Raw genomic sequence first — 10,359 nt, 5'->3', positions numbered from 1 at the left:
CATTCAGATGCAACTTGGAACCTAGATGCTCTTCCCAGAGCGGCTCCATCCCCTGAGGGGAAGATCTTCCAGTGCTCACACATCAAGTCTCCCATTCAGATGCAACCAGGGCAGACCCTGCTTAGCTATGGGGACAAGTCATGCTGGCTACCACAAGACCAGCTCTCCTCTCCTCTCCTCGACTCCAAGAGGCTATTCCAGGAAACCAACACGAAGCTGGATGGACCAATGGTCAGACTGGGTATAAAGTAGGTTCCGATGTAACCAGTCAAAATGTTGGTCAAGCCGTCCACCACTTTGAGGGTGTGACCATAGCACAGTGGTAAAGCATCTCTTCAGTCTCCCAGATCTGCAACTCCTGTCAGTAAGAATCTGATCAGGCTAGTTACTTACTTACTTAATTTAAAATGTTTATATTTTCTGTATAACTCTGTTCTCTATATATGCTGTCTATACTTTTAAGAGTTCTGGTGGCAACTCAAGCTCTTTCTGGCCTCTTCCCTCTCCACCTGGCCTGTCTCAGCATGGTGCTCAGCATTGCCACATGGAAACCCGGAAATTGTCGGCTGGCACAGAGATAAAGGCAGGCCAAGGGAGAGATGCCACCGATTCTCATCCCTGACTCATTTCCTCTCCACCCTTTGGGCACCAATGCATAAAGCAAAGAAGGGAAATCGCCTCCGCTTTAGAGCTGGCTGTGTGGCATTGCAGAGGAACCTCACAGGCAGAAACTCAGCTGCAATGGGGGAAAGATCATCATCGTTACTGGGGCACACAACATCTTCATGGGGGAGTATTCATCAGGCACCCCCATCTGCAGCTTGAAGTGAGAGCATCGAGGAAAGGTACTTGATGCCGGAATATAGGGAGCTGCCCTATACGGAGTCAGACCACTGGTCCATCTAGCTCAGTATTGTCTGCACAGACTGGCAGCAGCTTCTCCAAGGTTGTGGGTAGGAGTCTCTCCCAGCCCTATCTGGAGATGGCAGGGAGGGAATCTGGGGGCTTTGGCATGCTTGCAGGTGCTCTTCCCAGAGTGGCCCCATCCCCTAAAGGGAATATCTTATGGGGCTCACATGTAGTCTCCCGCTCAAATGCAAACTAGGTCAGACCCTGCTTAGCAAATTCATGCTCGCTACCACAAGACCAGCTTTCCTCCCGTCTCCTGACCAGCTGATTGCATCAACTAGCCCTCTTACACTGGGTGTCCCCATGGCAGCAGGGGTAGCCCCACAAGACAGGAGAACTCAGACTGGGGTCCTGAGACATTGCTGGACTTCAGCTGGCATGGTGGCAGGAGATGATGGGAACTGTAGTCCAGCAATGTCTGGGGACTTGGGTCTGAGATGATCCCTTGCCAGAAAACACAGGCACTCTACCCACAAGGGGGTTGTTCCAGACCTAGGAACATAGGAAGCTGCCTTGTACCTAATCAAACGCTCAGCCCATCTAGCTCAGTGTTTCCTACACTGACTGGCAGCAGCTCTACAAGGTTTCAAAACAGGAGTCTTTCCCAGCCCTACCTGGAGGTGCTTCCCAGGGATTGAACCTGGGGCCTTCAGCATGCAAAACAGATGCTCTACTTCTGAGCTACAGCCCCATCCCCTAGGAATATCTTACAACAGCTCACATATTAGGAACATAGGAAGCTGCCATATACTGAGTCAAACCACTGGTCTCTCTAGCTCAGTATTGTCTACACAGGCTGGCAGCAGCTTCTCCAAGGTGGCAGGCAGGCGTCTCTCTCAGCCCTATCTTGGAGAAGCCAGGGAGGGAACTTGGAACCGAGATGCTCTTCCCAGAGCGGCTCCATCCCCTGAGGAGAACATCTTGCAGTGCTCACACTTCTAGTCTCCCATTCATATGCAACCAGGGTGGACTCTGCTTAGCTAAGGAGACAAGTCATGCTTGCTACCACAAGACCAGCTCTCCTCATCCAGTAGTCACTCTGGCTTGCTAGTCATTTGCTTGCTGCACCATTAGGTGGCACAAGCATAAATTGCCCCCTTTGCTAAGCAGGGTCTGCCCTGGTTTGCATTTGAATGGGAGACTACATGGGATCACAGTAAGATATTCCCCTCGAGGGATGGGGCTGCTAGGACTGAGAGAGACTCCTGCCTGCAACCTTGGAGAAGCTGCTGCCAGTCAGTGTAGGAAACACCGAGCTAGATGGGCCTAGGGTCTGACTCAGTATATGGCAGCTTCCTGTGTTCCTATGAGATTTTCAACAAAGTAACAGTGCATCAGTCCCTGTCGCTTAACTTACCTCACAGGGTTGCTGTGAGGATCAAGTGGGAGGAAACCTTGAGGTCTTTGGAGGAATGGTGGTACATCTCTGTGAAAACAGTTACCTGCAACATGGCAGCAAATAGCAATAACACCAGTGGGGGGTGGGGGGCAGGTCTTGGGATTGCATCACCACTACATAGATTGTTTGGTATGGACAATGAGAAGTGATGGATTTATGGTGCATTCCTTCAAATTTCTGGGCTTTGCCAATAGCATAAGAAATTAGCATGGCTCTGGAAAACCAGACTTGTCTCAGCGACTGGCAGAACTTTGGAAGAACAATTTCCATTCAGCCCCCCCCCCCTTGCCATGTTAACACAAAACATGCCCGTTTAAGCAAGTAAGAGTAAGATGAAGCCCATTTCCTTAGCCTGAGGATGTCTTGGTTTTCTTGCTCATATTAAAAAGCTTTCTTGGTTAAAATAAAATAATGATAATAATAATAATAATACTTAATAATAATAATAAGGGGGAGAAAGGGATTCCGTTCCAGAGAAGAACATCTTGAAAAGTTAGCAGTAGGCTCCATTTCACATCTTCAAAAGCCAGACGGGGAGGGAAATTTTGTGAATCTTGCAACATGCCAGCCATTTCAAAAGCATTTCAAATGTTCTTTCACTCAGACCAGAGGGCCACTGGAAAGGTGTGTGGTGCAACAGAAATTAAAACACTAGTTAAAACAAAATAAATTACGACAGAAAAAGTTAAAACATTACCATCTAAAATTTTGAAGCAATGTTAAAACTATTAAAACAATATTTAATTAAAAGCCTGGGTGAGCAGATCCGTCTTTAAAGACTTTTAAAAAGTTGTCAGAGATGGAGAGGCTCTTCTTTCAGCAGGGAGCACGATCCAAAGCCTCGGGGCAGCAGCGGAGAAGGCCCACCCCCGAGTAGCCACAAGACGAGCTGATGGCAACTGCAGACGAACCTCTCCAGATTATCTCAATGGGTGATGGGGTTCATGACAAAGACTCTTCTCTTAAATACCCAGGGCCCAAGCCATTTAGGGCTTTATAGGTTATAACCAGCACGTTATTGTCTGGAGTTATTTTGCCTGGGAACTCATCGGCAGCCAGTGTAGTTCTCTCCTAGAGACCAACCTGGCCACTGCATTCTGTGCCAACTGTAGTTTCCAGACTGCATACAAGGGCAGCCCCACATAGAGTGCATTGCAGTAGTCCAGTCTGAGATGACCAGCCTCGTAGAGGCCTGGAATATCTTGGACTTTTGCTTCCCTTGAAAAAGAGATTAGGCACATAGGAAGCTGCCATATACTGAGTCAGACCCTTGGTCCATCTACCTCAGTACTGTCTACACTGACAGGCAGCAGCTCTCCAAGTTCCAGGCAGGAGTCTTCCCCAGGCCTCCCTGGAGATGTTGCCAGGGATGGAACTGGGAACCTTCTGCATGCAAAACAGATGATCTTCCACTGAGCTACAGCCCCATCCTTGAATGTTTAGAAATTTAACATATAAGCAACAATTTGACTAATATGTCATTAATGCATAAATAAAATAAATTTATTAGAGTATTAACTGTTCAGGGAAACCCCGCTCCATATATATAGCCCAGAATTCTTTACTGTTTACAGTGTGCAGGGAATAGATTTGTCTGCTTCTGCGTTTCTTGGTTGATCAATAGTATGTTGTAACTGATAACTTTTTAGCCTCAGTTCAGGATGAAGGCTAGTCTAATGTCAAATATTATGTAACCGTGTTTAATCAATAAACAGAAGGGTCTGTTCCCTGAACACCAACTTTCTGCAAAATGCAATCTTCAGTTCAGAATAAAAGCAAAGTTTCTCCCTACCCAAAGCGTAGTGACTAAAAAGGTGAGAAAGCAGCTGAGAGATTGTGCTTCTGCAACTTGTGGGGCGAGGGGAAGAAACGGAAGCTGGATCCCTTACGGCAGGGGGTTCTCAACCCTGGCTCCCTAGATATTTGCTTGTGGAACACATTTTATAGCTTCCCATACGCAAGTCCCTGGGCGGTTCACAATCTAAAAACACAGCAATTAAAACTTTAACACAATTAAATCAGTTTTAAAACCAGATTAAAAAGTCTAAACAAATAAACCCCCTATAAACTATAAACTTTACTAAACAGGCCTGTTTTCAGGTCCTCCTTAAAAACATCCAGAGAAGGGGAGGCTCTAATTTCATTAGGAAGCACATTCTGGTTGGACTACAACCTATCATCCCCAGCCACTGTGGCTGGGATGATGGAAGTTAGGGTTGTCAACATTCCATTACCCATATAAGGGACATGAGTGGTTATGAGTTTTTACCACTTTCAACTTAAACTATTTCTTACAACTTAGATTGCTTCTCCTCTGCTTATTGATATATAACCACGGTTAGCCAAACTGGGTGGGTCAAAGTGGGTCAGAGGGGACACTTGGGAGCAATCGTGTCCACTGCCCTGGTGAGCATGCTGGAGTCCAATAAGCTCTTCGGGCAGACCATTCTAAAAGACCCCTCACCCCTACAAAGGTGGGAAGTGGTTGTAAGCCTAACCTTGACCAGATGGTGGTCTGTCCGTGACAATGGGGAGATCACAGGAGTCACGGAACACCACCCTGATCAGAGTAAAATACCAAATCAAGCATGTGACCTGCAACATGTGTCCTGCAACTGTCGGTCCAGAGACCACTTGGGATAGGCCCATAGTTGTCATGGCTGCTATGAACTCCTGAGCTGCCCCGGACAAATTGGTCCCCAAATGAACATTGAAGTCCTCCAGCACCAAATGTCTGGAAGACTCCAACGCAAGCTCTGCGACCAAGTCCGTGAGCTCAGTAAAGGATTCCGCTGGGCAGCAGGGCGATTGATACACCAACAGAAGTCCCAATCTAACCCTGGTCCCCAAACTTAAGAACACACATTCAATACGGTCTGATACCCTAACAGGGACCCTGGTGAGGGAGATGTTATCCTTATAGACCCCAGCCACTCCACCTCCCTGCCCACGTCCCCTCACCTGCTCCTCTACAGAGTACTATGGAGGGAGAAGCTGGGACCAGACTGGGCTACTAGTCTTCCCCAACCAAGTCTCGGTGATGCACACCAGGTAGGTCTCTTCATCCAAAATCAAATCATGGATGAGTTTGGGTTTATTCTGGACCAACCTGGCATTGGAAAGGAGCAAGGTGAGGCTGTGTGGGTTGTCGGCAGTGCTCCCCGAAATCAAAGAGCTGGCAGGACAACTGGAGGGGAAGACGGATATTCAGTTTCTGACTGCCCTTCCTCTGGAACGGCCTGCTCATCTGCCAACGTTACTTTTTCTAGAACGAGAAGTGTTTGAGCATGCTCTAGTAGTCACTGTTTGCATGATTTTCATGATCCTGATACCTGGAGAATGGTAACTTAGCCAATCATTGATGGCTGTTAATGTTTTCATTAATGTCCCCAATATGGGACTGTTGGCAACCTTCATCCTGCAGGCCACCAGAGTACTCTGGTTGAGGAGGCCGAATGGAACATAACAACATAAGAACAGCCCTGCTGGATCAGGCCCAAGGCCTCTCTAGTCCAGCATCTTGTTTCACACAGTGGCCCACCAGATGCCTCTGGGAGCCCACAGGCAAGAGGTATGTGCATGCCCCCTCTCCTGCCGTTGCTCCCTTGGAAAGGAGTTGGAGCTCACGATCATGACCTTTATTATTTCATTATTAGTTAAATAAAGGTCATGCTCTAATTATTAGTGAAAATGACTTGATACAATTTGGGGCTGAAATAAGGGATGTCCCTGCTCATAGGGGACTGCTGGACTAGACAGGCTTTGGACCTCATCCAGTAGGGCTGTTCTTATGTTCAGCACCTGTTGAGAGCAGTCCTGCTGTAAGTGTGCCCCACTCATGTCTGTCTCCCTGCTGAAGGAAGACACCAGATTTAATGGGTGCAGCTGCAGCAACCAGGAAACCAGGACATGGTTTTTGGAAAGGGTTTGAATCCATACACTCACACACACAGCCTCTCCCTCTCTCGGCAAAGATGGGTTAAAAGTTTCTGGAATGTGGTCACAGGAGGACATAAGAAGGTGTGTGCATGTATAGTCATATAAGAGAAGAATCACTTTGTCTCAGGAATCCCAGGTATCTCTGAACTCCAGACAACAGCTCTGCTCCCAATCTGCATGTCTCATCAGCACCCATCAAACTAATTAACTTAAGAAGCTCATGATCCCAGGATAACCTAAGCCATGGAGCTTCCAGATAAGGTCAGACAAACCTCTTTGGTGACCAATTTAATCAATTCAAGGAAACCAGAAGTTTAGGAGTTGCCTCATCCGAATAACAAAACAAAGGAAGCATCCCGATTGAAAAGGGCTAATGCAATCACTAACTTCTGCTTGGGAACCTCCCAGAGACATTCATCCAGCTACCTACTGTTTGAGGCAGCATTTAACTGGAGCAGGAGTCTGAATTCAGCAGTGCTTATATTTATATTATTTCCATCCATCCAATCCTAAATTCCATTCACTTTCAGTCACTCAAGCTAGAGGTGGTTTTGTTTTATTTGTACATTTCTATCCCATTCTTTCTCCAAGGAGCCCAGAGCGGTGTACATGGTTATGTTTATCCTCCTAACAACCCTATGAGGTAGGTCAGGCGGAGACTTAAATGACTGGCCCAGTCACCCAGTGAGTCTCATGGGTGAATGGGGATTTGAACTCAAATCTCTTGGGTGCTAGTCCAACACTCTAACCTGAGGAGAGGTCTATCAAACGGCTACTAGTCCGAGGGCTATAGGCCACCTCCACCCTCCAAGGCAGGATGCCTCCGAGTACCAGTTGCAGGAGAGTAACAGCAGGAGAGAGGGCACGCCCTCAACTCCTGTCTGTGGCTTCCAGCGGCATCTGGTGGGCCACTGTGCGAAACAGGATGCTGGTCAAGATGGGCTTCCTTGGGCCTGATCCAGCAGGGCTGTTCTTATGTTGGGGTTTCTCATATTTGGGTCCCCAGATGATGTTGAACTCCCACCCCCATTATCCCCAGTCACCACTGTTGGAGGTTTTAATTGCACAATTGCTGGAAGTATATTGGCGATAGCTCTTGATATGCAGAGCTTTTAGTTTGACCAAACTTTAGCACAGGCCTGATTAGCAGTTATAAGATAGTAGGCCTCTTGTCCTCAAGAGGGACCTTACAGATTTTTGTGAGCTATCTAGGCAGGGAAATAACATAGGCTAATGCTAATGCTAAAAATACCTGGAAAGACCTTTTCTTCTGAACCGAAGTGTCTCTTCTGAGGTTGTGGCCAAGTCCAGAGCAATACACTTAAATTATTTAAATAAAATTCTTACACCGTGGCCAAAGGGAATTATGGGAATTGAAGTCCAACAACATCTGGGACCCAAATTTGAGAACCTCTGCTCTAGCCACACCACCATGAAGATTCTCTTCCTAATGAGGATGAGAAACAATAGGGCAGTTGACATCATCGGCATGAGGGTAGCAAGAGTCTCTTAGCCTATGTTGGAAGATGGGCACACTCCCAATTTTCAATTGTGTGTTAGTTTTAAAAATGTCAGAGGCAGGGATCTTGATCATCAACACCTACCCTACCAGCTCAGTAGGATAACTTTCCTGCCTACCTCATTCTGGGAATAGGGATGGAATCTGGGTAGGGCCCACACATCCTACCCAGCTGGGGCTTGATCAAGCTCCCCACCTCCTCCAACCTTATTTTTCCTCTAATGATCGCAAGATGGGAGTGCACCCTATTCTCGGATTAGGGTAGAAGACTTCTGCCACCCTAATGTCCATTGTAAGAACCACCCTAATATTAGCTTTTATATAGAGATGGAGAGACACTTTGTGAATGCCTGGCAGAGGGAAGATGTCATCTGGCTTTCAGTTCCCTTTTAGCCACTCCACTACTGTGTACTACAAATATGTCTATATGCCTGCTAACTTAGCACTTACATTTATATACCGCTCTATAGCTGGAAGCTCTCTAAGCGGTTTACAATGATTTAGCATATTGCCCCCCAACATTCTGGGTACTCATTTTACCGAGCTCGGAAGGATGGAAGGCTGAGTCAGCCTTGAGCCCCTGGTCAGGATTGAACTTGCAACCTTCTGGTTACAGGGCGGCAGTTTTACCACTGCACCACCAGGTGCCAACTTGGCAAAGAGGCACCTTTTAACATGGCGATTCTCTTTATTTAGCAGTGGGAGAGTAACTGGCCCTATCTACCCCTAGCACAATACCTCCAGTGACTGTTGCTGGTGTCTATCTTATGTTTCTTTTTAGATTGTGAGCCCTTTGGGGACAGGGATCCATCTTATCTTGTTTATTTATTATTTCTCTGTTTAAACCACCCTGAGCCATTTTTGGAAGGGTGGTATAGAAATCAAATAAATAAATAAAACAAAAATACTGATTTTCAACCCAAGTTCTCAAAGCAATTTATATAGAAAAACAACAACTAAGATGGTTCCTTGTCCCCAAAGGGCTCACAATTTAAAAGAAATATAATCCAGATGCCAACAGCCACTGGAAAGATGCTGTGCTGTGGTTGGAGAGGGCCAGTTGCTCTCCCCTTGCGAAATATAAGGTAAGCACCTTTTTAAGATGAGCCTCTTTGTTAGTACTAACAAATCCCTCCTTGCTTTTTTATACTGCCATCCTCTCAAAATTACTCCAAAAGAAGAAGCGGGCAGGGGCAGAGGAGAGCTAGATTTCACTTCGTAGCCCAGGGCAGCTGAACCCAGCTGTGTTCCTGCCTCCCTTGCCTCACTTACTTCATGACATAGTTATCCTGGGATCGATGATGCAGTTTGTACCTAGAGATAATATCCTTGCCACAAATGTCTTGAACTTCCCCAGTCTGATAGAATCTGCCGCTGAATGGCTGTTATGGTCCTGGCAGATACTAGCAAGCTTGGCTTGCAGGAAGCAAAAGCGGTGATTGGTAACAGAAAATATGCAGGGTGGTGGATGTATGAGTTCACACAACCTTGTTGCTTCTCGGTTGTGGCCCCTCGGCTTTGGAACGCCCTCCCTGAAGAGCTTCGCCATGCGCCCTCCCTCAGTGTTTTTAAAAACCATCTCCAAACGCACCTTTTTAAGGAGGCTTTTTAGTGTTCCATTATTATTTTGTTATATCTGGTAGGTTCTTTAGCTTTTTATAATTTTCAGTTTTAATTTGAACCTAATCATTGTGGTTTTTAATCTGACTTTTTAAAAAAAAGTTAATTTTATTACTTTTATTGTGTGTCTATCTTATTGTTGTGAGCAGTAGTGCACTGGAGGGGCGGGGTATACATATTGTAAATAAATAATAAAAAATAAATAAAAAATATATACGGTGTAAGGTGAAACGTTCCATTAAAATTTAGTTTCCTTTACTTGTATCTTTGTTGCCAGTCATCGTTTTGTACAATTATGACGTATATAATTGTTATCTTATAACCTTATCTCCCGCTTAGATTATTGTAACGCTCTCTCTCTAGGGTTACCTTTGAAGACGACCGGGAAGCTACAACAGGTCCAGAATGCAGCGGCTCACCTACTCATGGGTGCCAGAAAATATGACGGGGTAACATCTCTCCTGCAGTCGCTGCACTGGTTGCCCATTCGCTCCCGAGTTCAATTTAAGGTCCTGGTTCTGACCTTCAAAGTCTTGTGGGGCTTGGCACCTGTCTACCTACAGACCCACCTGTCTCAGTCCCACCCAGTTACATTCCATCCGGTTAGATAATCTCAGATGGTTTGGGGCTCTAGGGCGTTTTCAGTTGCTGTCCCACTTCTTTGGAACTCTCTTCCCGTTCAGATTCGTTTAGCCCCTTCCTTACTGATCTTCAAATCCCTATTCAAGACTTTTCTTTTCTGCCAGGCTTTTGCCCTGTAGTTTGTTTTTCGTTAGCTACTTTTGTTTTTAATTTAGAATGTAATTTTTAATGTTGCCTTGTTTGCATGTTTTTGTACACTGCCCAGAGTCTTCGGAGTGGGTGGTATATTATAGATCGAGCCCCTGGTGGCGCAGTGGTAAAACTGCTGCCCTGTAACCAGAAGGTTACAAGTTCGATCCTGACCAGGGGCTCAAGGTTGACTCAGCCTTCC

Source organism: Hemicordylus capensis, chromosome 1 (assembly GCF_027244095.1).
Source record: "Hemicordylus capensis ecotype Gifberg chromosome 1, rHemCap1.1.pri, whole genome shotgun sequence".
NCBI classification, from domain to species: Eukaryota; Metazoa; Chordata; class Lepidosauria; order Squamata; family Cordylidae; genus Hemicordylus; species Hemicordylus capensis.
This window is presented reverse-complemented; position numbering follows the sequence as displayed.